Source organism: Pelophylax lessonae (assembly GCF_965119305.1).
Source record: "Pelophylax lessonae genome assembly, chromosome: 6".
Classification (NCBI taxonomy): domain Eukaryota; kingdom Metazoa; phylum Chordata; class Amphibia; order Anura; family Ranidae; genus Pelophylax; species Pelophylax lessonae.
In genome coordinates this window covers 94681170-94706393 of record NC_138773.1, presented here as the reverse complement: position 1 = coordinate 94706393, position 25224 = coordinate 94681170, and the positions used below count along the sequence as shown (strand labels likewise).

General features: G+C 41.0%; 2 protein-coding genes across 2 annotated transcripts in view; one reads left to right on the top strand and one right to left on the bottom strand.

Moving 5' to 3' along the window:
* Positions 1-25224, bottom strand: part of CHLSN (cholesin) — a 693214-nt gene that overhangs the window by 511070 nt on the left and 156920 nt on the right. The window lies entirely within an intron of this gene.
* The window catches only part of GPER1 (G protein-coupled estrogen receptor 1), a 37728-nt gene continuing 17360 nt past the window's right edge, over positions 4857-25224 (top strand). Inside the window, exon 1 of the mRNA XM_082261868.1 lies at positions 4857-5163. The gene's annotated coding sequence lies outside the window, so the exon portion shown is untranslated. The remainder of the gene's footprint in view (positions 5164-25224) is intronic.

Below are 25224 nucleotides of genomic sequence, written 5' to 3'. Positions count from 1 at the left end.
AATAAAGTGAAGGTTCTGGAGTGGCCATCTCAGTCTCCTGACCTCAATATCATTGAGCCACTCAGGGGAGATCTCAGACGTGCAGTTCATGCAAGACAGCCCAAGAATTTACAGGAACTGGAAGCTTTTTGCCAGGAAGAATGGGCAGCTTTACCATCTGAGAGGATATAGAGCCTCATCCACAAATACCACAAAAGACTTCAAGCTGTCATTGATATGAAACGGGGCAATACATAGTATTAAGAACTGGAGTAAGTATACTTTTGATCAGGGTCATTTGGGTAGTTTCTGTTGTCATTATGATTTAAAAAGAGTAAACACAGCTGATTGATAATAAATGGCTTCAGCCAAACACTACCTATGAGTGTAAGAAAAGTTTGTGTTATCATTCATAGTCTCTGAAAAATGGCCAAGAAATCAAATTCAGCCAGGGAATGTAAACTTATGAGCACAATTGTATGTGTCTTTTCATGTTCAGCCTAAAGATATATTGAGAGTATAGGCTTAAAGGAGAAGTACAGTGAAAGCTTGCTTGGCTGTACTTATCTTGTGGATCACAGAAGTGCAGTTCGTTCTGCACTCCTATGACCCATTTTCAGCAGACAGCAGGCTGAACCCCGCTGCCGGCTGACGTCGCAGAGTTGATGAAGTCAGGATCCGCCCACATGCCTGAACCGCCACCCAGCTCAGTGAGCTTCTGAGAGCCTGAGTCTGTCGCTTTCACCCCCTGCCCAGCCCAGCGATCCAGTGAGAGCGGGGGGTCAGAGCAGAGAGCTGCTCTCTGCTCAGGAAGGTTTGAGAACTGAGCGACCGATTCTGCATCCACCTAGGTAGGTATAATTCTTAAAAAACATCTCTGCTAATCTATTTATAGCACCCACCCCGACCCAAATTTCAGCCTGGTTTTATCTCAGTTCACGGAGAACTCCTCAGAAGTTATCATGCTGTTAACAGAAGAATGGAGCAGGAGAAAGCCACGGGGCTTTGAAGAGAGATAGGTAAACACTACAGATAAATGTGCCCAGGTCAAATTTAATTAATCAGGTTTTCATTCACGTTAAAGTGGAGTTCCGGCCTATTTTGCAACTTTAGTGATTCCTGGAGTGCTCGCTATGCTGATCAACAATTGGGCATTTTCAATTTTTTTCGGGGGTCCCTTACCTTATTTTCAGGGCATTTTTGATTGTACTTCCTCCTTTTCCCCCCTCTGTGGCCACGGCCACCAATATCACTTCCGCCTTTGCATTGCATCCTGGGAGCCATTTGTCATCACTCCCAGGAGGCTGGAATCAGGAAGAACTCCCAGAACACTCCCTGGAATCAGGAAGGACACGGCAGATTACACTGCGGCTTCAGATGCCCACATCCAAGATGGCCACGCCCAGACATTTTTAAAAGAAAGATTTTGACTAAAATCCAATACCGTACACCTTGTAAGTATGAGAATAGTGGTTCTGTAAAGGGCGATGGATTAGTATTATAGGGGTATTTTTAGTTAGAAAAAGGTATTTGAGGCCGGAACTCCGCTTAAAGCTTGGCATAGATTAGACAATTTTCCTATTCAATTTTCTTTTAGATTTACCTTCAGCTATGTAGTGCAAGGGCCTGCCTGATTACATACAAATTTAGGATTGACTTCATATTATATGGCTTGGGTAACTCTAAAGGAAAATTGTACAAGAAAATTGTATAATATATGGCCAGCTTTAGACAATAGCTCAGATTTTCATAACTTTGCACAGATAGACATACGTGATGCTTGTTTGTCTAACCCAGTGGTCCTCAACCCTGGCCTACAGGGCCCACTAACAGGCAAGGTTTGCATGATAACTGAAATACATCCCAGGTGATATCATTTGCTGCTCAGTGATTGCAGTACTCTAGTCTGCATCTCCCCAAGGTAATACTTAAAATCTGGCCTGTTAGTGGGCCCTGAGGACCGGAGTTGAGGACCACTGGTCTAACCTACTAGCAAAATGACTTAGGCATTTCTCATCTCTGCCAAGCAACCCTCAACCCCCAACCCCCAGGTTCAAGAGGGTGCATTAGCCTAAACAAATCAGTGCACACTTCCCTAACTGCACAGCCTTGCCTTACTTCATACATGTGCATGCAACATTTGAACAGCACCACCTCCGCGACTTAAGCCTGGTACACACAGGCCGAATATGGGCTGTTCAACAGAAACAAGCTGACAATTGGCCTGTGTGTACGGGAGCCTGTCTGACAGAAGCCGGATGTTTGGCCGAAGGGGCATACCAGAAAATTATCTGTTGATCGGTGTACAATCAGTGCTCTCAGCCATTGGCTGCGAGAAATGACTGCTGTGTTCTGGCGGGGTGGGGACCCCTGTCAGAACACAATAGCACAATAGATCTCTTTACTAGCATCGGATAGTTAGTACTGTGAGCTCCTCCCCTGCTCCTCCGGTTTTATTTTTGCGTTCAGCCTGCTGCGTTGAACATGTCCCAGGCTTTACACTCCGGACTCCTCAGATGGTTGTTCTTAGTAGAAGTGAAACTCAAGTGCGGTGCTAATAAAACATTCAAGAAAAACAAAGACAGAGAAAGACTGATAGTTTTTTCTTTGTCTTTTTCAATAGTATTTATTGAATTTTAAAAAGGAAATAAAAGGCATTTTTGGACCTTTTCCCGAACCCCTCTCACTGCCCTCCATCTCCCCTCTTTTCTCCTTTTTCTTTTTCTCTGTCTTCTCTTTTCCTTTTTCCCTCGCCCTGCCGGTTTTGACGCATTGGAGAGCCCGACTGTGTTCGACCCCTTGGGCGGGTCGGGCGGCTCCATTCCTCTGTATATGTACCGTTACCTCCACTTTGGTTGTTGCTCACATGGTCACAATATGTGTCGCATGCTCTGGACACCGTTATCCGTTATTAGTCTTGTCATTGTATAACGTGTTAGAGCCCATTCAGACTAGCGCGACACGACTTTGGGGGGCGACCTGTGAAGTCGCGTGCACCGCGACTTCGGCGCAACTTGCAGAGACTTCACATAATGGAAGTCTATGCAAGTCGCCTCCAGGTCGCCCCAAAGTAGTACAGGACCCTTTTTCTAAGTCGGAGCAACTTGTGTCGCTCCTATTAGAACGGGTCCTGTGCTAATCAATGGACCGTGACCGAACGCGACTTGTCAGGCTGACAAGTCGCCTGACAAGTCGCGCTAATGTGAATGGGCTCTTAGAGATATTATTCAAAATGTTTGTTATATTTTCATACGCTCATTAGAGCAAACTTTGTAAACCCCTTATTTCTTGAATTTGAATAAACTATTTTGAAGGGAAAAAAAAAAAGGCATTTTTGGCAGCATCCATACAGCCAAAAAAAGGGGGGATTGAAAGACGTAAATCGCCTATCACATAAACAAACAACTTTTCAAATAAAATTAAAATTGGGGGGCCTTTTCTACCCAATTATTACACATACGGTTTTTCAATATGACAGCACAAAAAACTAATGGTGATTTCCAAGCGGATGCAAAGCAACCAACAAGATTTCATCTGACAAACACAACAAACCGTTCTAATAGGAGCGACACAAGTCGCTCCGACTTAGAAAAAGGGTCCGGAGCTTCTTTGGGGCGACCTGGAGCGACCTGCATTGACTTCAATGTTATGAAGTCCATGCCGGCCGCTCCGGGGTCGCGGTGCGAGCTGCGCACCGCAACCTGTGAGGTCGCCCCGGCAAGTTGGATCGCCCCAGTGTGAACGGGATCTTACACATTAGATAAAACTGTCTGATTTGGGCTGACGATCCCTATGTCTATGAGCTATTTTCAAGTGAAACCAGCCACGACTTCTCAGAGCCAAGATTAGCCAAATAGATATTATTCTTGCAGCAGGCTCTCTGTCTAGGCAGCAATTCTTGTTAAGGATTCCACCTGTGGATGCAGGTGCCCAAGTTCGCTTAGATCAAACCTGAACACTCAACTGCCCTCAAGTGTCTAGGGACATATTAATGACAACCTATACACAAAAGAAATAATCTCTAATCTAATTTGAATAAATTAATTTAAAACTTAATTGGTGCCAATGAGTTAATACATATGCACACCATTGCTGCTTTTCACACTGCTTTGTTAATTAGACCTTTAAACATTACCTGCTTAAAGAGGAAGTAAACCCTCCTCTGCAACTTGTACCTATAGGTAAGCCTATATTAAGACTTGGCTATAGGTACTGTAAATATCTCCTAAACCTGCACAGTTTAGGAGATATTTACCTTGCATGCAGTCAGTGACATCACTGGCGCATGCGCTCTGAAGGAACGGCCAATCGTGCCGTTCCTTCAGAGCCCTGTGCCATTACCGTTGGCTCCCGCGTGCATGCGCGAGAAGTGACGTCATCGCGGCTCCAGCCAATCAGATGGCCGGATTCCGCAAGCCCATGAGACAGGTAACCGGTCGGCACTGCGGGGGTTCCTTCTTAGGTAAGTATTTCATAATGAGCTAGTATGCGATGCATACTAGCTCATTATGTGTTTTATTTCAGGTGTTTGTTTTTTTTTTAAAAAAAATTCTGAGGTTTACAACCTCTTTAAGGCATCACTTTCAAAAATGCTTTTAGCTTTACATAACCATGACATTATGCACTTCCCTTTCAAAGACAGCATAAAAAAGTGCAATAAAACCTTTAAGTAAACAAAAAATGATAGCTATTAAAAAAAAAAAAAATTTTGAACTCAGATGTACAAAGGCTGACGAGAAAAAAAAAATCTGATTACAGTGGAACAGAATCTTTGAAATGCTTTCATAGTCTCTCCGGCACAAGTAGAAGAGGAAGGGTTAATAATAGCCTTTAAAGGAAGCCTGTTCAGCAGCACTTCCACTAAACACAAATTGGAACAACCCTGGGAATCTATGAAGCACCAGTCTGTTGCCAAGGACAGAAGGAATGAGCTCTTGTACAGCACTGTTGCAATCACAGTCATTTAGGAGATGTCTCAATTCTAGTCGACTGTCCCATCAAGTTTTTTTTTTCTCTACTACTAAATCATACAAATAGGTGACAACTCTGTGATGCTCAGTATAAGCACACGGCAGCTAAGAAGAAGAAAGGTGTTCGATAGTGGTCGGTGATGTCTGGCAGTGCTGCACTACCATACTGCCGAGGAGCATTTACTGTACAAGAAGGGGGATGCAAAGCTGCAAGGTAACATTTTGCTTTATTACATATCCAGAGGTTTCATTGCAGAGCCATGTAAGGGAAGGAATGCTGAATTTGGGAAGAGGACCACTCTTTTTCATCTGAACAGTGTAGAGATTTGATAACAAAATTATCAGCAACCTGTCACCTGGAGGAGAAAAATGACTTTTTTATGGTGCCAAGACGATGTAATCCATTGATTGGACAGTCGAGGATTTGTCAAAAGATGTGTAGTACCTACCTGTCTCCTGGGCATTGTTCTACCAAGGTGTGCATAGCAAGGTGTTTGAGCTGTTTTGCTCTGATACATACAGTAGGTATGGGAAAACAAGCATCTAATATCCTAATTTGTTGGGCATGGCTGCTCATTTACAAGACATATCTGCATGTTATATAACTGATCTGAGCAAGGAACATGTGACAAGGTAAATGTAGCAATGCAGAAATCTTACAGAATGCTGGAAAATTTCTATAGTGTCTGGGAGGAAAATCATACAATCCAAAGCAGGACTCTTAGCTGCTGTAGAACCTTGCGGAATCTTTGCGAACACACGTTTTAGACTGTAATAGGCAAAGGATATGTACTTGCATGCCTGTGTAAATGTATAGATGGAGAGATCGTAAGAGGAAGATGTAACTTATTCCAAATCATCTGTGCAATAGATGACTACAAACCTGTGTTTGAATCATTCAACCTACACAACAATTGGATTATAAATAGACAGAAATTGTCATAATAGATTATCAGAGATTGCTGGAGCACTGACTGGCCAACTTGTAGAATCTTCTGGCTATCTTTCTACCTCAGTTGGGTAGACAGAGATGTCATGCTGCCCTGTGTAGGGCTCTATGGGAAGACTGGGCTAAATTTAGTTTATTATATTATGAAGATGCAATTTGATATGAATCAAAACACATCCCAAGTTGCAAATATAAACACCAAATAGACAAAAAAGATGGGACATTTTACAGTGCCATAGTTCTCTAATAAAGTCACAACCCAAAAATCTCAAAAATTACATTTTTATTTTGTACAAAAGATTAAAATTTTATACAACCAAGCAGCTAAGTATATGTTTACAATTTCCCCTAAGCTTAGCCACAGGCTGGACCTCTGCATCCCCTTGCTAGTAGACCAAACCTCGATCACTCAGTACATCATATTGCTTTCAGATATTTTTTCGATTACATAAAAAAATAAGACAATTTTCAATAGCAGGATGTTTTATATCTGTAAAATATACAGGAAGGTTCCAAAGGTCCCAATGCGTTTTGCGGTGTGTTGCTTCCTCATGAGCCCTTAGGGTAATTCAGAAGTATATACTTATCAATCTATTGTGCATTTCATAAGCAATAGAAGAAACTAGCACTAGCTGGCTATTTAATAGCGGGGAGACTTTTGGTGCAAGCCTCTTTAGCGACCTTTGGGACACTACTTTCCACATCTGGCATCCACTAATGATATTTTTTGTCTCCATATATATGGATGACCCCTTGTTTTGAGCTCCTTGCTATCCACTCTATTCTTCTTTGATATTTGAACTATAGCCTCTGAGGTGTCCTTGCCACTTCTGATCAATATGCAGCATCATCTTTAGACACACTATTGTATGTGATATTACCCTAAGGTCTCCTGAGGAAGCGACACACCACGAAACATGCCGGAACCTTCAAGATCTTCCTGTATAATTTACAGATGCAGAGCCTCCTGCCTCTGAAGATTGACATATTTTTTATGTGACCTAACAATTAAATGATATCAATATGTTGTACTGAGAGATGGTGGTCTGGTCTACTAACAGGGAGAAATGGGGGTCAAGCCTGTGGCTCAGCTTAGGGGCCCTTGCAATCATATACTAAGCTGTTTAGTTTTATTCAATTTTAATCTTTTGTACACAATAAATGTCATTTTTAAGATTTTTAAGTTGTGAAATCATTCCTGAGAATTATGGTACCATAGAAAATCCCATACTTAGAAAAGTTAACCTGCGTTCCACCTGTTCAAGGAAAACAAAATTAATATAGCTTTTATTATTAGTGGGGTGGGGCAGAGACAGTTAAAAGGACTTCAACAATATAGATTTATAGAAGGACATTTCAGTCTGTATAACCCCTGCCCTATATGAGCTGTTTTTTATGGACAATTTAAAATGGCAAAAAAGATTGCCCAATCCAAGAGAATGATTTAATTTTAATCCTATCTAAACTGCTCTTATTCCAATCTATTCACACCTTGGCCACTTATTATTCAGCTTATAACCTAACTCCACAGGGACAAGGCTGGAGAGGTTAAGTCGGCAATTAACTATTCAATCCAAAAGAGCAGAGACAATGATTGCATGTAGTCAATGACCCACTCACTGCAAAGGACATGATTTGTGGCATATATTGTGTTCACCATTTAAATGGTAAACATCTTTAGAAATCATTAGGAACAACACCTCTTGTAATCTTGTTTGTACTGCTGGTGCAAGAATTAAAAAGTGACAATGAGGTTGACTTGGCATTTGCATTGCAAGGAAAGAATAGTGCAAGCAAGGCAGTCGTATAGCAAAAAGAGTTGACATCTCCTTCTCAATTAACTTCCCACTTTATTATTTCGTTTATAATTTCCTCTACTGCTGCTGTAAGTAAAAAAGATAATATATACTGACTGACAAACATGTCTTGACGATAGCGGGTAACTGGTAAACCTTGTAATTACAACAGTACAAGTTCAGGAAAAATGCACAATAAAAGTATTTTGCATAATAATGCCAATCCAGATAAAATTATAATTTTGGTTTTAAGACGGTGCTTGTGGCTTTGGTTTAGTCACCCACTGAGTTATTAGACCTCTTGAAAGCTAGCTTATACATGGCTAGATTTTCATTTAAACCCTTGTACCAACTTCTGAAAAACCATTTGTTACAGCAATTGAGAAAACTAATTTTGTTTAAAGGCCCTTAAAAATTTCTTACCCCGACCTGGTTCTCTAATGTATTAAATGCATCTCTTTTATCGCTTATGAAATAAACAACAGATTGATAAGTATAGAAGTATATTTATGAAAACATGATACATTCATTAGCCCATCGGCGTAAATATACAGTGCCTTTAAAAAGTATTCATACCCCTTGAAAATGTCCACATTTTGTCATGCTACAACCAAAAAGGGAGCTGTATTTTATTGGGGTTTTTTTTACCATAGACCAACACAAAGTGGCACATAATTGTGAAGTGGAAGGAAAATTATAAATGTTTTTCTTACAAATAAATATCTGCAAAGTGTGGCATACATTTGTATTCAGCCCCCTTTACTCTGATATCCCCAACTAAAATCTAGTGGAACCAATTCCCTTCAGAAGTCCCCTAATTAGTAAATAGAGTCCACCTGTGTGTAATTCATTCTCAGATAATAAAAAAAACAGCTGTTCTGTGAAGCCCTTTTGTTCGAGGTTTGTTAGAGAACCTTAGTGGACAAACACCCTCATGAAGGCCAAGGAGCACACCAGACAGGTCAAGGATAAAGTCGTGCTAAAATTTAAAGCAGGGCTAGGTTATAAAAAAAATATCCCAAGCTTTGCACATCTCATAGAGCTCTGTTCAACCTATCTTTCGAAAATGTAAAGAATATGGCACAGCTGCACACCTACCAAGACATGGCTGTCCACCTAAACTGACAGACCAGGCAAGGAGGACATTAATCAGAGAAGCAGCCAGGAGGCCCATGGTAACTCTGGAGGAACTGCAGAGATCCGCAGCTCAGGTGGGAGAATCTGTCCACAGGACAACTATTAGTCGTGCACTCCACAAATCTGGCCTTTATGGAAGTGTCAAGAAGAAAACTATTGTTGAAAGAAAGCCATAAAAAGTCCTGTTTGCAGTTTGCGAGAAGCCATGTGGGGGACACAGCAAACATGTGAAGAAGGTGTTCTGGTCAGATGAGAACAAAATTTAACTTTCTGGCCTAAAAGCAAAACGCTTTGTGTGGCGGAGAAACGAACACTGCACATCACCCTGAACACACCATCTCCACTGTGAAACATGGTGGTGGCAGCATCATGTTGTGGCGATGCTTTTCTTCAGCAGGGACAGGGAAGCTAGTCAGAGTTGATGGGAAGATGGATGGAGCCAAATACAGGGCAATCTTAGAAGAAAACCTGTTAGTCTGCAAAAGACTTCAGACTGGGGGCGGAGGTTCACCTTCCAGCAGGACAACGACCCTAATCATACAGCCAGAGCTACAATGGAATGGTTTAGATCAAAGTATATTCATGGGTTAGAATGGCCCAGTCAAAGTCCAGACCTACATCCAATTGAAAATTTGTGGCAAGACATGAAAACTGCTGTTCACAGATGCTCTCCATCCAATCTGACAGAGCTTGAGCTATTTTGCAATGAAGAATAAGCAAAAATGTAATATCCCCCTGATGAAGACACGTGGTCCCTTGCGTCATCACGCGTAGGGGAGGGGCAAGGATGGACGGTACGCTACACTGGATTACTCAGTGAGGCTGTCAGCTGCTCTACAGCAGATCGGGCAGCAGTTTCTCACTACACCACCACTATTTGGTTTTGGAAAGGAGGCTTGCTAAACATTTATACAGAGTGGTGCACTTGAAGCACCTTTTAAATGTGAGTGATACTTTTATTTTTTCAATAAAATATATATAAAGGATGTCAGCACTATGTGAGTTTCTTCCTTTGCATATGATATACACCTGATGACTTGGGAGGAACTGTTGTATGCGGAGGATCGTTACCTGGAAGTAATAAGGAAAAGAGGCTGTTTTCCTTGCATATCTGAGGGCTTGTGGAAGGAGCCATTGCTTGTGAAGGATCCTTATCTGGGAGTACCAAGGAGATAACATTAAGCGCTATCTGACTATTGCTTAATTGCATAGTCGCAGGTCATAAGGTGAGCACCCACTCACAAGGGGGTGCATGTTCTGCTGTGACACTTCATTACCACGTCACTTTGGAGGCACTGGTCACTTTATGTGACTGTCATCTGCACTGCTACGCACTATTGGCACGTTTGAAGAATCCACATTCATTTCTTTTGCACTGATTCAACAAGAACTGTTTTTTGCACATAATGAACTTTGCACGATTTTATCAGTAGTGATTTTATTTAGCACTATTGGTACTTTATAAAAAGGTCACTATATATTGGCATTATTTGATTTATATTTATGTGATTTTCATTTAAACATTGGGCCCATTATAAATACATAATTTTTGTTCACACCTGGTTATCGATATTTTTTATTGCTCAATATTCTTTATTTATCTATGTATACACACATTGGATTTTGATTCATTTTTGTGGTAACATTATGGGTTTATGATATTTTTGCGCAACAAATTTTCTATTATATATTATTTACACTGTGTGATATAGTGGATTGTCTGCAGCAATTATATCGCTAATTGGTTGCTCGTAGGATTTATCGATTATATTTCCCTCCCTAGATTTGCAAAGCTGGTAGAGACATACCAAAAAACACTTGCAGCTATAATTGCAGCGAAAGGTGGTTCTAAAAAGTATAGACTCGGGGGCTGAAAACAATTATACGCCACACTTTTCAGATATTTATTTATAAAAAATTTTGAAAACCATTTATCATTTTCCTTCCACTTCACAAATTTGTGCGATTTTGTGTTGGTCTATCACATAAAATCCCAATAAAATACATTTACGTTTTTGGTTGTAACATGAAAAAAATGTGGAAAATTATGAATACTTTTTTCAAGGCACTGTGTGTGTGTGTGTGTGTGTGTGTGTGTGTGTGTGTGTGTGTGTGTGTATGTATGTATGTATGTATATATATATATATATATATATATATAATAAACACAGGGATTATATAATGACGCATCAGGTGGAGACGATCACTTTGTAGGCATTTTTCAAGTTTAAGTCTAACTCACTCCAACTGAAGTATATATATATATATATATATATATATATATATATATATATATATATATATATATATATACATACACACATACATACATACAGTGCCTTGCGAAAGTATTCGGCCCCCTTGAACTTTGCGACCTTTTGCCACATTTCAGGCTTCAAACATAAAGATATAAAACTTTTAATTTTTTGTGAAGAATCAACAACAAGTGGGACACAATCATGAAGTGGAACGAAATTTATTGGATATTTCAAACTTTGTTAACAAATAGAAAACTGAAAAATTGGGTGTGCAAAATTATTCAGCCCCTTTACTTTCAGTGCAGCAAACTCTCTCCAGAAGTTCAGTGAGGATCTCTGAATGATCCAATGTTGACCTAAATGACTAATGATGATAAATAGAATCCACCTGTGTGTAATCAAGTCTCAGTATAAATGCACCTGCAGTGATAGTCTCAGAGGTCCGTTTAAAGCGCAGAGAGCATCATGAAGAACAAGGAACACACCAGGCAGGTCCGAAATACTGTTGTGGAGAAATTTAAAGCCGGATTTGGATACAAAAAGATTTCCCAAGCTTTAAACATCCCAAGGAGCACTGTGCAAGCGATAATATTGAAATGGAAGGAGTATCAGACCACTGCAAATCTACGAAGACCTGGCCTTCCTTCTAAACTTTCAGCTCATACAAGGAGAAGACTGATCAGAGATGCAGCCAATAGGCCCATGATCACTCTGGATGAACTGCAGAGATCTACAGCTGAGGTGGGAGACTCTGTCCATAGGACAACAATCAGTCGTATACTGCACAAATCTGGCCTTTATGGAAGAGTGGCAAGAAGAAAGCCATTTCTTAAAGATACCCATAAAAAGTGTCATTTAAAGTTTGCCACAAGCCACCTGGGAGACACGCCAAACATGTGGAAGAAGGTGCTCTGGTCAGATGAAACCAAAATCAAACTTTTTGGCAACAATGCAAAACGTTATGTTTGGCATAAAAGCAGCACAGCTCATCACCCTGAACACACCATCCCCACTGTCAAACATGGTGGTGGCAGCATCATGGTTTGGGCCTGCTTTTCTTCAGCAGGGACAGGGAAGATGGTTAAAATTGATGGGAAGATGGATGGAGCCAAATACAGGACCATTCTGGAAGAAAACCTGATGGAGTCTGCAAAAGACCTGCGACTGGGACGGAGATTTGTCTTCCAACAAGACAATGATCCAAAACATAAATCAAAATCTACAATGGAACGGTTCACAAATAAATATATCCAGGTGTTAGAATGGCCAAGTCAAAGTCCAGACCTCAATCCAATCGAGAATCTGTGGAAAGAACTGAAAAGTGCTGTTCACAAACGCTCTCCATCAAACTTCACTGAGCTCGAGCTGTTTTGCAAAGGAATGGGCAAAAGTTTCAGTCTCTCGATGTGCAAAACTGATAGACATACCCCAAGCGACTTACAGCTGTAATCGCAGCAAAAGGTGGCATTACAAAGTATTAACTTAAGGGGCTGAATAATTTTGCACGCCCAATTTTTTGAGTTTTTTGTTTGTTAAAAAAGTTTGAAATATCCAATAAATTTCGTTCCACTTCATGATTGTGTCCCACTTGTTGTTGATTCTTCACAAAAAATTACAGTTCTTTATGTTTGAAGCCTTAAATGTGGCAAAAGGTCGCAAAGTTCAAGGGGGCCGAATACTTTCGCAAGGCACTGTATATATATACACATACACACACACACACACACACACAATCATCTATTTTGAAATTCAATTTTGCATACACTGTACAGAAACATATATATTGTTCTTTCATACAAACGAATAACATACATAATCGCCTGAGCCAACGAGTGTTTGTGAACGCAAAAAGTGTTTATTCTGGAGGAAACTTAACCCAGCACATGCGATTTACAATAAGTACTATTTTTACAAATGAAGACCACATTAACAGTTACAGTTTATTAGTTAGGATAGCAAAGTTTTCTATCCTTCATTGTGCTTTTTCATTACAGCCAAGAACGATTGTTGAATTGTCCCAATTAACCATTAGAATGAGCAATTTCAAACAAAATCTTAACCATGCATGGCCAGCTTAAAGGTCAACTCCGGGAACAACAACAAGGGTCCTTTCACACGGAACGGAGTCTGTTCTGCTCAGTGGGGGGGATCGATCCGCCGATCCCCACTGAGCAGGCGGATGACAGCTCCGTCTCCGCTCTGTGTGCAGAGACGAAGCTGTCAGATCCCCGCTGTCCTCTATGGGGAGATCGGATGAGAACGGACCGCCTGTCCGTTCTCATCCAATCCCATCCCATCCGATCCGCCAGATGGATGGAAAATAGGGTTTCCATCCGTCTGGATTTCACGGATAGGATTGGAATCGGATAGCAGCGGGTGTCAGCGGAGACTGCCCTATAGGGATGCATGGAGCATCCGATCCGGTCCGCCTGAAAAACTGACAGGAGGATTGGATCTCCCGTGTGAAAGGGGCCCAAAAAAAAAAAAAAAAGTGCTCTTGCAGTGGAGCCCCAAGAGTTAAATGCTTGGTATGTGTAGGGGTACCAGAATAACGAGAAATGCTTACCTTATCTCAAACATCAGGTGTTACCAAGTGACAACTCATAACCATCAACTGAAAATGCAAAAAGTAATTTTGGGTAGAATGGACCTTGGACACAAATTGTGCTAACAAATTGCAAAAAGACCTAGTGTATCTCGTGTCAGAACGTAATGAAAATTCTAGATAAAAGGCAAGACTGGATAGTAGAGCTGCATGACTCTGGATAAAATTAAAATCATGATTTTTTTTTTTTTTTTTTTGCTTAGAATAAAGATTACGATTCTCTCATGATTCTCGGCGTAACATCATCTTTCACATTATACAAATACATTTGGCTAACGTTACTGTTTAGTTTTTTTTTTTTTAATTCATTGAAGTGTATTTTTTTTCCAAAAAATTGCATTTGAAAGCTTGCTGCGCAAATACAGTGTGACACAAAATATTGCAACGACCGACATTTTATTCTCTAGGGTCTCTGCTAAAAACAATATAAATATATATGTTTTGGGGGGTTTTAAGTATTTTTCTAGCAAAAAATACTGATTTGTATGCAACAAGTGTCAATAAAGGCTTAGTCTTAACTCTTAAAGTGGTTAAACTGACCATATTTGCAGAACAAAGTCATACCTTTGATCTCTAAAAGAACCAAATGCAAGGTTTCTTTTTATCCCTCAGCGCTGAGCAATATTGTGATAAACTTTGCCAGCTAATTATTATTTTTTTGACAGCTGTGTGCAGAGAACTGCTCTGCACTTGTTACCTGAAACATGGAAATGCTGGATTAATATCGTGGGGGGGGGGGGGGGGGTTGAATCGAGATCGCAATTTTTTAACGATTATTTGTGCAGCTCTAATGGATAGGCTGGCAAATTGGTTTCCAGAGACTACTACATGCCACATAGTTCTTTGCACTGTTTAAATGTGCATATACTGTATGTGTTTCATGCAAATTATTATTTTTTTTCTCAATATGATTTTTGTAAACTTTCTGATTGAACAGAAATATTTTCAAAAATGTAATTAATCTCTTATGCAGGCCCCCTTTAGACTTTCGCAATGTGTTAACGCAAGAGCATTAATATGTGGTATTTTGCATGTTGCATTAGACAAACTCATGGCATGAGCATTATGGTGTGCTGCAGAGCAGGTGCCATGCAACGTACTGTGTTATGGTAGTGTAGCACAATGATCTAAAGAGGCATTAATGTATGTGCTATACCTATTTTGCAGTTTTGTATTCATACCTGCCTGTGCATCCATTCATGTGTCTATTAACCGAACTATGGTCTTAGGAATATAGTGCATATCATAGTATACACATAGTGCAGTACAGTACTTAACACTTAGTGTATACCACAGCATAAAGATTGGAGTGATCCAAAACATGTTAAATGCAGCACAGCATGCATAACACAGCAGTTCAACTATGTAACAAAGCAAAATTTTGTCCACGGTATGAAACATCCAAAACTATTGTATGTACACTATGCAGCAGTCTGCTACAGGGAGTAGTGTTTCAGATTATGTAATGCATAGAATTCAGGAGTCAGGATTGCGCAGTATACAGAACATTAAAAACTGTACAGAGTGCAGCAGCCTGTAAAGTGTAACATGCAGCAGATGGTACAAGGGACAGTGGTTCAGAATATGTAAGATAAAGCATAAAGGAGTCCAGCGTATGTGAACGTACAGCTATGTGTTGAAAAGGGGTGAAGCAGGTACGATGGGTGCTGAGAGATGGGGGGCTGCAAGTGAGGTGGGTGCTGCAGGCACAGTAGGTGGTGAGAGAAATTTATCTGCAGGCGTGATGAGCAGTGACAGAAGGGTGTTGCAGGTGTGGTGGGTTCTGAAAGAAAAGATGCAGGCATGGTGGATTCTAAAAGATGTGGGAGTGCAGCATGGTGAATTCTGAAAGAAAGGGCATGCAGAATCAGTGCAGCTGGAGGTCTGGATAAAAGTGCAGTGTGGGGCTACCTAGGAGTATGGGGTGATAGTGGTGGAGCAGGATCGTTGCCATGGCAGGACAGGGGGGTGGGTAATGGGGCTGGTGGAAAAGAGGGTGTTGGTGCTGAAAGAAGGTGAATGCAAGAATAATGCAGGAGGGAGGTGTAGTGGGGGCTACCTGAGAGTGCATAGAGTTGTCAGGTGATACTGGGGTGGGGGGGCTAGCTGACAATGCAAGAAGGGGTTGAGTGATAGTAGGATGTGCTAGGTAACATTGCAGGTGGGATGGGGGGATAGTAGTGGGGCTGACTAATATTGCTGGAGGGAGGGCTGGGTGAAAGAGAATAGGATACACTTAGCAGCAGCAGAGATGCTGGATGATGATGGGATTGCTTCCTCCCCTGCTCACACTGTCTGAGATTCTGACAAAAGGGAAGACAGGCTCCTTTAAAGCTTCGAACCTGCTGTTTTAGTAATCTCCTCATAAGCTTGCTTACTCTCTTAGCCCTTACTATACCGTGTAACTTATCAGGGCTCAGACAGGACTGTATAGAGAAGTTAGATCAGCTCAAAACAATCCCTAGAAAAAACAGCAGCTGAACACTCAGGGTCAAATTATCAAATCCCAGAAAAAATCCAAAAATAATAAATTCAGTGCAGCGCTCAACAAATCAATAAAATAATTAAAGCATATTAATGAAACATATTACTAAGAGTCCCATGCAGTGACATAAGTGCTCTAAATAACATTCTTGGGTGGTCAAGTGCCAGATCCTCCACCATTAATACAAGCCTCTCACCTCCAGGGATGACCCCTAAATTAACAGATGGGTCAAAGAACACCTGTCGCCTTTAGGGCAGCATGAAAGCACCAGCAGAGATCCTAAATCTGACCAAATGTATCCGATATAAAGACGAATAACAGGTGTTGGCAGATGAAACACTCCAATGGCTCCCAAGCAGATATCATATAAGACAGACAGATAACTAGTGCTCTCCTTTTTAAAATATGCTGCTTTATTTAGGATAAAAAGGCTTACATTGATAGCACTGTAGCCCAGTGCCAGGCAGTGCAGGCTAATCGAGTGTACAGGTGACCAGGAAGGACAGCCGCGGGTGATGTCAAATGCTCCACTCCTCCTCCGTACGCGTTACGTCTCATAAGCGGGACTTCTTCAGCAGATACGGAGGAGCAGCCGACACCCGCTATAAGTAGAGAGGACTGTGATCAGTGGAGGGCTGAAACCTGCTCATCAGATGATCCAGTCGTCATAAAAACCTCCAATGTTAACATATAAGCCAGAAGGCTAAACTTTGTATATATCTAATCAACAAAAGGGCGGAAGACTGCTCACAATCCGATCATATTATTATAGCAACCACCGATACTCCCTAATAGGGCTGAGGTGCAAAAGTAAATACAAACTAAATGATCATTTAAAGAACGACTCAATATTAGCAGTACTCTTACTAAAACCACTACTCAGATGAATATATAATTCTGAAAGGCATGAAGCCCAGAAAATGCTAAAGGAAAAACTATTTAAAGCGGAGTTCCGGGCACAAAATCTACCTAATTGATTTTGTGCCCATCCGCTTGCTTTGCTTCACCTGAAAAGGAATTGGATAGTTAGGATTTTTATTTTTTTTTTAGTTACCTTTTAATTGTAGAAAGAAATACTCACCTTTCGTCACTTGCTCCCTCTGCGGCCTCGGCCCGCGCCGTCTCTTCCGGCTTGCAATGATTCCTGGGAGCTGAACGTCATCGCTCCCAGGAATCAATGCGCCTGCACCGGCCTCGCTCGTCACTTCCGGTGCGACGCCGCATTCCCTGCTAAACAGCTTCTGGGCATGCCCAGAAGCTGTGTAGGAATGCGGTGCCGCGCCGGAAGTGACGAGAGGGGCTGGTGAAGGCGCATTCTGGGAGAAGAAGATGCGGAAGAGGACGCAGAAGAGGATCGGGCTGGCTTCAGCTGCCCACAACAGAGATGGCAACGCTGTGGAAGAAATTTTATAAGTGAGTATTTCTTCTTGCAGGTAAGTGCGAACCGGGACAGATCAGAGGCTAGCCATTGTGGAATGTACTAGCCCTGACTGTCCCGGGGGTATGTTCACTAACAAAAATGTTTCTGTGCCCAGAATTCCGCTTTAAAACACCTTTTGGGTAAACAATATTAACACTAAAAAAGAAAGAAATATTTATTTCACAAAAAGGAGTGGATGCCGTGTACATCACACCGCAGTCCTCCTTTACATAATCCAGAAATTGATAAATAAATAAATGATTACCGTGACGTTCTCACAGAGAAGCCACGACTCACATAAAACAACATAAAACTAAAATCTAAGGATCAAATAAAACAATTTAAATCAAATTCCACATTCAACCCTCTAGGAACTCCTACCTTAGTTTCATAAATCCAATAATTGCGTTCTAAAAACAGTCCCTGAACGCAACTGCCTGCAAATGACTGTAAACGACCTGGTGTACATGGACAGATAAGATAAAATGTAGATGGGTTCAGGGGCTTCTGAAAAAAAGCCCAACTGCTCCTAAACGGCCATTTCCAGCGTCCCGTGTACATGGAGCCTAATTGTCTCACAAAATTCCCCCCGCTCCAATGCCTATTAACCCTTTCTACGCCCCAAAATTTTAACCCACAAGGGTCTCTATTGTGGCACTGTCTAAAGTGGCGTGATACATTATGTGTTTGGCAGAGGAGGAGACGGCTGCAGCAGCAGAAAAGCTATTGACAGTCTTTCAAACCTTCAGGCAGTGGTAATTTGAGAAGGAAGAGGGTGGGTTCTGTGTGGTAGGTGGGTTGTTCCAATTAGCATCATGCTGGCTGCCAGCAATTTCAATAGGGTAAGGGAGGGTTGTATGCAGGGTGGGGTACAGTATAAAGAAAATTGCAACATGTTCTACTTTTTTTGACTACACTAGAACGCAAGAGTTAACTAGGGCCATTGGAATTCTATGTTAAACACTGTCCATGCAAATCTCACTGGACTGCATCTGTGAACCAGCCCTATGAGCTCATTTTCAGAAACCTGTATTATGCTATAGCCTCTCATCCGGCTTCGGGCATCACCAATCATATTCAAATTCCAACACAGGTCTAAATCTGATTGGTGACTGTTCATCAGGCTTTCTGTATTTGAGACAGGTTTTCCAAGCACCGGGTAGTGAGGTGAACTGGAGCACTTCCATGAATGTCTAGAGCAGCCATTCCCAACCAGGGTTCTGTGGAACCCAGGGGTCCCTCCAAAGGTTGTTAGGGATTCCGTGTGCTGTGACTCACTAACCTCCCATTTAACAGTGCCTGCATATTCTAGGGCCAGCAGCATGACACCAATTAACTCTTCAGCTGTCTTTAAGGTGGGCATTCTTCCCACTAGCCACCACTGCGAGGGGCAATTTCCCACTGGCCCACCAATTAATTAGTTTTAGCAGGGGTCCCCTGAGACAAGAAAACTATTTCAAGGGTTCCTCTGGAGTAAATATGAATTGAACGGCTGCTCTAAAGATCAATTCGAGGTATTGAGCATGCAGATTGTGCTATTAATATGTATCTCAAGGCTACATTTTCAGTTTTGGCATGTATGTAAAAAGTAATAGAGAACCAAACTTGTAATTTGCAAACCAAATTTTACATTTTTACATTCAAACCCGACTTTGTATCATGCCATTTTTAAAAATGACCTTTCTATTTGAATCCCTAGCCAGCTGTGATTTTCTATTACTAAGAAAAAAAATTAGTTTTCTTTTCCTCAAACTACGGCTCTATTGTAGTCTGTAATCTATACTGTCTGCACTGATTTATTTTGCTCACTGCTTTTGCCAAAATCTACAAAGGACTCGAGATAAAAATCTAGGCATCTCCCACAACAGTAGTTTTAGGAGATTCTGAATTGAGGACTGCACTAATATTGCAGTTTTTTTTCTGACCACAACACCACCAGTCAGATACAGAGAAGGCAACCAAGGCCTACATCAATATCTGCAGAACAGAAACAGGTAAGAATCTGCTGCAAAGTTTACTATAATCCTTCTAACTTATATATTTCACCAGAAGAGCTATTTTTTTTTTTAACCAAGAGTAAGTTCAGTTTTAAAGAAAACTCTAATTCTAAAGCCAAAAATACCAAGTTGAAAATAAGAAATGCCCATTTAAGACAAAAAATTTTGTTTCTGCAATATTTAGCTTCAATCCAGTGATTTCCAACAGTACAATTTTTCTGCAATTACAGTAGATGCCCTCAGGACCCTTCAACCCATATCCTGAATACGCCTGAGCCTGTGACTGGACAGTGAAAGGTGAAGCAGCTTTCTGTCTCTGCCATGCTGTTTCCTACCAGCATGCTTCTTGTTAGCACATGAAGTGATGGGCTCCTTGTGCTGCTTCTTCCTCTCACACTTTAGTCCTACTGTTCAGGGACTGGAAAAGGCTGATACTAGGTCAGGGTACTTACACTGCTTGCATATAAAAAAAAATTTAATTTATAATGGCCACAAATGTTTATTGAGCTGCATTCATTTTATATTTCTTTTATACTGTATATGCCCAGAGTTCAGCTGTGAGTGGTTTGAGCATGTAATAGCTTTTACCCAAATTCAGGACTTACTATGGCCATTTCTTCTATGAAGTTTTAGCTGAGTTTTTGGTCAGGTTACTCAGATGACGCTTGTGCACAACATTTTAAGTGCCAAGGGTTCAACTAAACTGAGAACTTCTGATTAAAAGGTCCAAATGCATAATTTAGAAAAAGGGTACAATGTCCAAACATTTTCCTATCCCAGTGGAAACTGTCAGGGAAGAAGAAATAAGCCCAGGCACATAGTTATGTGCAGACGGAGAATGTCTGTTAGCCAAATCCACAGACAGAGAAAACCTATTAGCCAAACCCATGGACAGAGAATTCCTGTTTACATGATACGTGACTGTGCGTGTGTACACCAGCGTTCACGCACACCACTAAGTGGGCTATATAAACACCTCTGCTGCAATAGGACCTTGCCTTATGGTCTACAGCGTTCTGCTACCTGTTATTGGTGTTTAAACTCTGTTGCTGTCCTGATCTGTCTGACCACGCTTGTACTCTGCCTGAACCCACCCCTGGATTTTTATTTGACCACGTCTCTGCTTGATCCCTCTGTCTGCCTGTTTGTCGTTGCCAACTCCAGCCTGAACCTGAACTCTGCTGCTTACTGCTCTGTTTCTGACGTGCTTGCTAGTTACCGACCCAGCTTGCCTGACCCTGCTGTGTGTCCAGCCATCCTTCCATCTGCGGTCTGCTTTCTGCCAGTCTGCCAAGTACCTGCTGTCTGCAACCCGCCAGTCTGCCAGGTACCTGCTGCCCTGGGTCATGGTACACACAAGTACTTGTATCCAAGTACACACAAACCTTACATCTGCAGCCTTCACCATTTGAACATCTAGGCACTCGTGCCACTCCAGGCTTCCGTGCCTCCTGTTTACCTTATCAGGGGTACCAGGCCAGAGGTGTAAGAGATCGCCTTCCTCTTCACGTCTGCCTCCATCTCCAGGTACGTGACAGAAACCATTGGTTAAGTGATTCTAAAGGTAGAAAGCTTTTTATCCTAATGCATTCTATGCATTAAGATAAAAAAATAAAAAATTCTGTATGCAGAAGCCCCCCTTATACTTAAATCCATCTTGATTTAGCGATGTGTGCACAACAGCCTCACCTGTCCGGGACTCTCCCTCCTCATTGGCTGAGGCTGCAGTGGGTGCCATTGGCTCCCACTGCTGTCAAGTCAGTGAGCCAATGGGAAGTGAGAGGGGGTGAGGTGGAGCCACAGCTCTGTGTCTTAATAGAAACACAGAGCAGCAGCTCGGCTGTGGTGCCCCCATGGCAAGCTGCTTGCTGTGGGGGCACTCGGCAGGAGGGATGAGCCAGGAGTGCAGGGGAGGGACCCAAGAAGGAGGAGGATCTGGGCTGCTTTGTGCAAAACCACTGCACAGAGCAGGTAAGTATAACATGTTTGTTTTTTTTTTTTAAACAAAAGAAAAACACAGACTTTTTTCACCTTAAGTACATACATCAAAACACGTAGCTGTCACCTGCTACTGCTGCAAACACTACAGAAATTTCAAATGTTGAGATTTATATATTCAAATGCATATATTTAGTATTCTTAATTTTCTTTTCTTTTTAGTATTGTAAAACACGACAACAAAAAAAGTGTTAGTGCTTGGCAAAAAAAAATTGCAGTAAAATGTTAGCATACGATTACAGCATTTCCCCTACACCTCCACATGTCCTATATTTTAGCCTCTACAATTTGAGACTTTAGGTAAAAATATGTTTATTTATGTATATTGTAGAGTATTTAAATATATATCTCACACTCATAAATGAATAAAAGGATGCAGAGACTGTAAGGCCTCAGGCACACTGGACAAAACGCCAGTAGAAAGCTGTAGAAGGAGTTTTTAAGCTTTTTTGCTGTAGCGTTTTTCAGCGTTTAGCTTTTTCCAGCTGCAGCATTTTTAGCACTTTTTTTTAGAAAAACTATATTCCCACAAAAACATGTGGTTCAAAAATATTGTTAAACGCCAAATAGCCGCATTTTTCTGCGTTTTTCAGCTTTTATCAGAGTTAAGAGCTTTTTTACAACTAAAAGACACCTCTCAAAACCCATTAGTTCTGTGCTTTTTTTCCAGCCAGAAAACTCCCCTGCCAAAAACTGCTGATAACAGCCTATGTGTTCATGGACAGATAGGATAACATGCTGAGGAGTTTACTGACTGCAGAAAAAAAACATCTGAGGCCAAAAACAGCCGCTGTAAAAACATCCAGTTGTGAGTGAGGCCTAAAACTTCTGTTCTGTTTTTTTTATTTTTTCATCCATGCATTAGTTAAAAAATGTAGCTTACTGTAACGCATGTGTTGTTAACGCAGTGTACTGCATTAGGCAGGTCATTCATTTTTAATTGGATGCCAACACATATTAACCCAGGAAAAAAGATGGTTCACTTTGTGGTTCACTGCCAAGGTGCATTCATGTGCTGCCAAGTATTGCGGTAATGTAGGTTTATAGGTTCTCCGTAATACATAATGTGAAAGTGACCCAGAAACTAAAACAGGCCCCCAGAGCTTTCAGTAGATCATCTGTTTTCCTTAAACATTAAATGGTCTACACACTTCATCTTCATTTTTCGTTGAAAATTTTTTTTTTAACCGCTTCCATACAGAGCAGTTAGACACCCTTCCTGCCCAGACCAATTTTCAGCTTTCAGCACTCTCACACTTTGAATGACAATTGCTCAGTCATGCTACACTATAACCAAACAAAATTTTTATCATTTTTTTCACACAAATAGAGCTTTCTTTTGGTGGTATTTGATCACAACTGGGGTTTTTTTTTTCGTGATATATGCAAAAAAAGAGCAAAAATTTTGAAAAAAAAAAACACTTTTTTTTAGTTTCAATTATGAAATTTTGCAAAAAAATAAATTTTTCTTCATACATTTGGGCCAAAATGTATACTGCTACATGTCTCTGGTAAAATTAACCCAAATTAGTGTATATTATTTAGTCTGTGTGAAAGTTATTGAGTCTAGAAGCTATGGTACCAATTACTGAAAATTGATCACACCAGATGTACTGACTGCCTATCTCCTTTCTTGAGGCCCTGAAATGTCAGGACAGTACAAATACCGACCAAATGACCCCTTTTTGTAAAGTAGACAGTCCAAGGTATTTAGTAAGAGGCATGGTGAGTTTTTTGAAGTTGTAATTTTTTCCCACAATTCTTGGGAAAATGAAGAAAAAATTTTTTTTTCTTTTTTTTCCCACAAAGTTGTCAATTTATAAGCTATTTCTAACACATAGCATGTACACAGCAAAAATTACACCCAAAAATACATTCTGCTACTCCTTCCGAGTATGGCGATACCACATGTGTGAGACTTTTACACAGCCTGGCCACAAAAAGAGACTCCACGTCCAAGAAGCACATTCAGGCGTTCTAGGAGCATAAATACACATAAAACTTTCTTACTACCTATCACACTTTTCAAGGCCCTAGAGCACCAATACAATGGAAAAGTCCACAAAATGACCCCATTTTGGAAAGCAAACACTCCAACGTATATTCTATGAGGCATTATGGGTCGTTTGAACATATCATTTTTTTCCACAGGTTTTTGGAAAATGTGGGAAAAAAATGAAAACTTTTTTTTTTACACAAAGTTGTCAATTTATAGGATATTCCTAACACATAGCATGTACACAGCAAAAATGACACCCCAAAATACATTCTGCCACTCCTCCTGAGTATGGCAATACCACATGTGTGAGACTTTTTCACAGCCTAGCCATATAGAGGGGCCGAACATCCAAGGAGCATCATCATGCATCCTAGCCACTTGCCTAGGCCTATTTTTGACATTTGGTGTTTACAAGCTAAAATCAGTTGTTTTGCTAGAAAACTGCTTAGAACCCCCAAACATTGGCAGAGACCCTAGAGAATAAAATGGAGATTATTGCAATATTTTTTATCACACCGTATTTGCGTAGCGGTCTTCCAAACGCAATTTTTTTGGAAAAAATTCACTTTTTTTAATTAAAAAATAAGAAACCAGTAAAGTTAGCCCAATTTTTTTCCATAATGTGAAAGATAATGTTATGCCGAGTAAATAGATACCCAACATGTCATGTTTCAAAATTGCGCACGCTCACGGAATGGTGACAAACTTTGGTACTTAAAAATCCCCATAGGCGACAATTTAAAAATTTCTACAGGTTGCCATCTTTGAGTTACAGAGGAGGTCTAGGGCTCAAATTATTCCCCTTGCTCTAACGATCGCGGCGATACCTCACATGTGTGGTTTGAACACCGTTTACATATGTGGGCGGGGTTTCTGTATGCATTTGCTTCTGCACGCGAGCTAACGGGGACAGGGCGCTTTAATTTTTTTTTTTTTACTATTTATTTTATTTATTATTTTTACACCGTTTAAAAAAAAAAAAAAATTGATCATTTTTATTTCTATTAAAAGAAATGTAAATATTCCTCGTAATAGAAATAGGCACGACAGGACCTCTTTTTTGTGAGATGTGGGGTCAAAAAGTCCTCAGATCTCACAAGTACACTAAAAGATAGAAAAAAAAAAATAATTATAATATAAAATGAAAAAAAAAAAAAAAAGGACCTTTAAACCGGTTGCTAGGCAACAACATTTTCCGTAGCTCCGGTCCTCCAAGACCATAGAGTCAAGTGAGGGCAAGCTTGCCCTCACTCGACATCTTGTCTGTGAGGATTCGGGACCGGATCGTTTTCCCCGCTGTCGGCGGGTCCGGTAAGCGGGGAAAAGGACCGGAACGCGTCGGGAGGGGGGGGCGCCTCTTCCGCCATCCCGGAAGGGTGATCCCACGGCGAATCCGCCGCTGGGACCACCCTTATCGGAAAGCCAACCGTCCACCGTTTAAAAAAATACCAGGGTTATGGCAGCTATCTGCTGCCATAACACCGGTATTTAGGTTTAAACGGACGACGTATATAAACCTTTTTGGACTTGGACATGGTGGCTGTATGAAGGGTGACAGGTACTCGGGTACTTTGTTGGGCAGGTGACAGGTACTCTGGTACTGATGAGCAGGTGGCAGGTACTCGGGTACT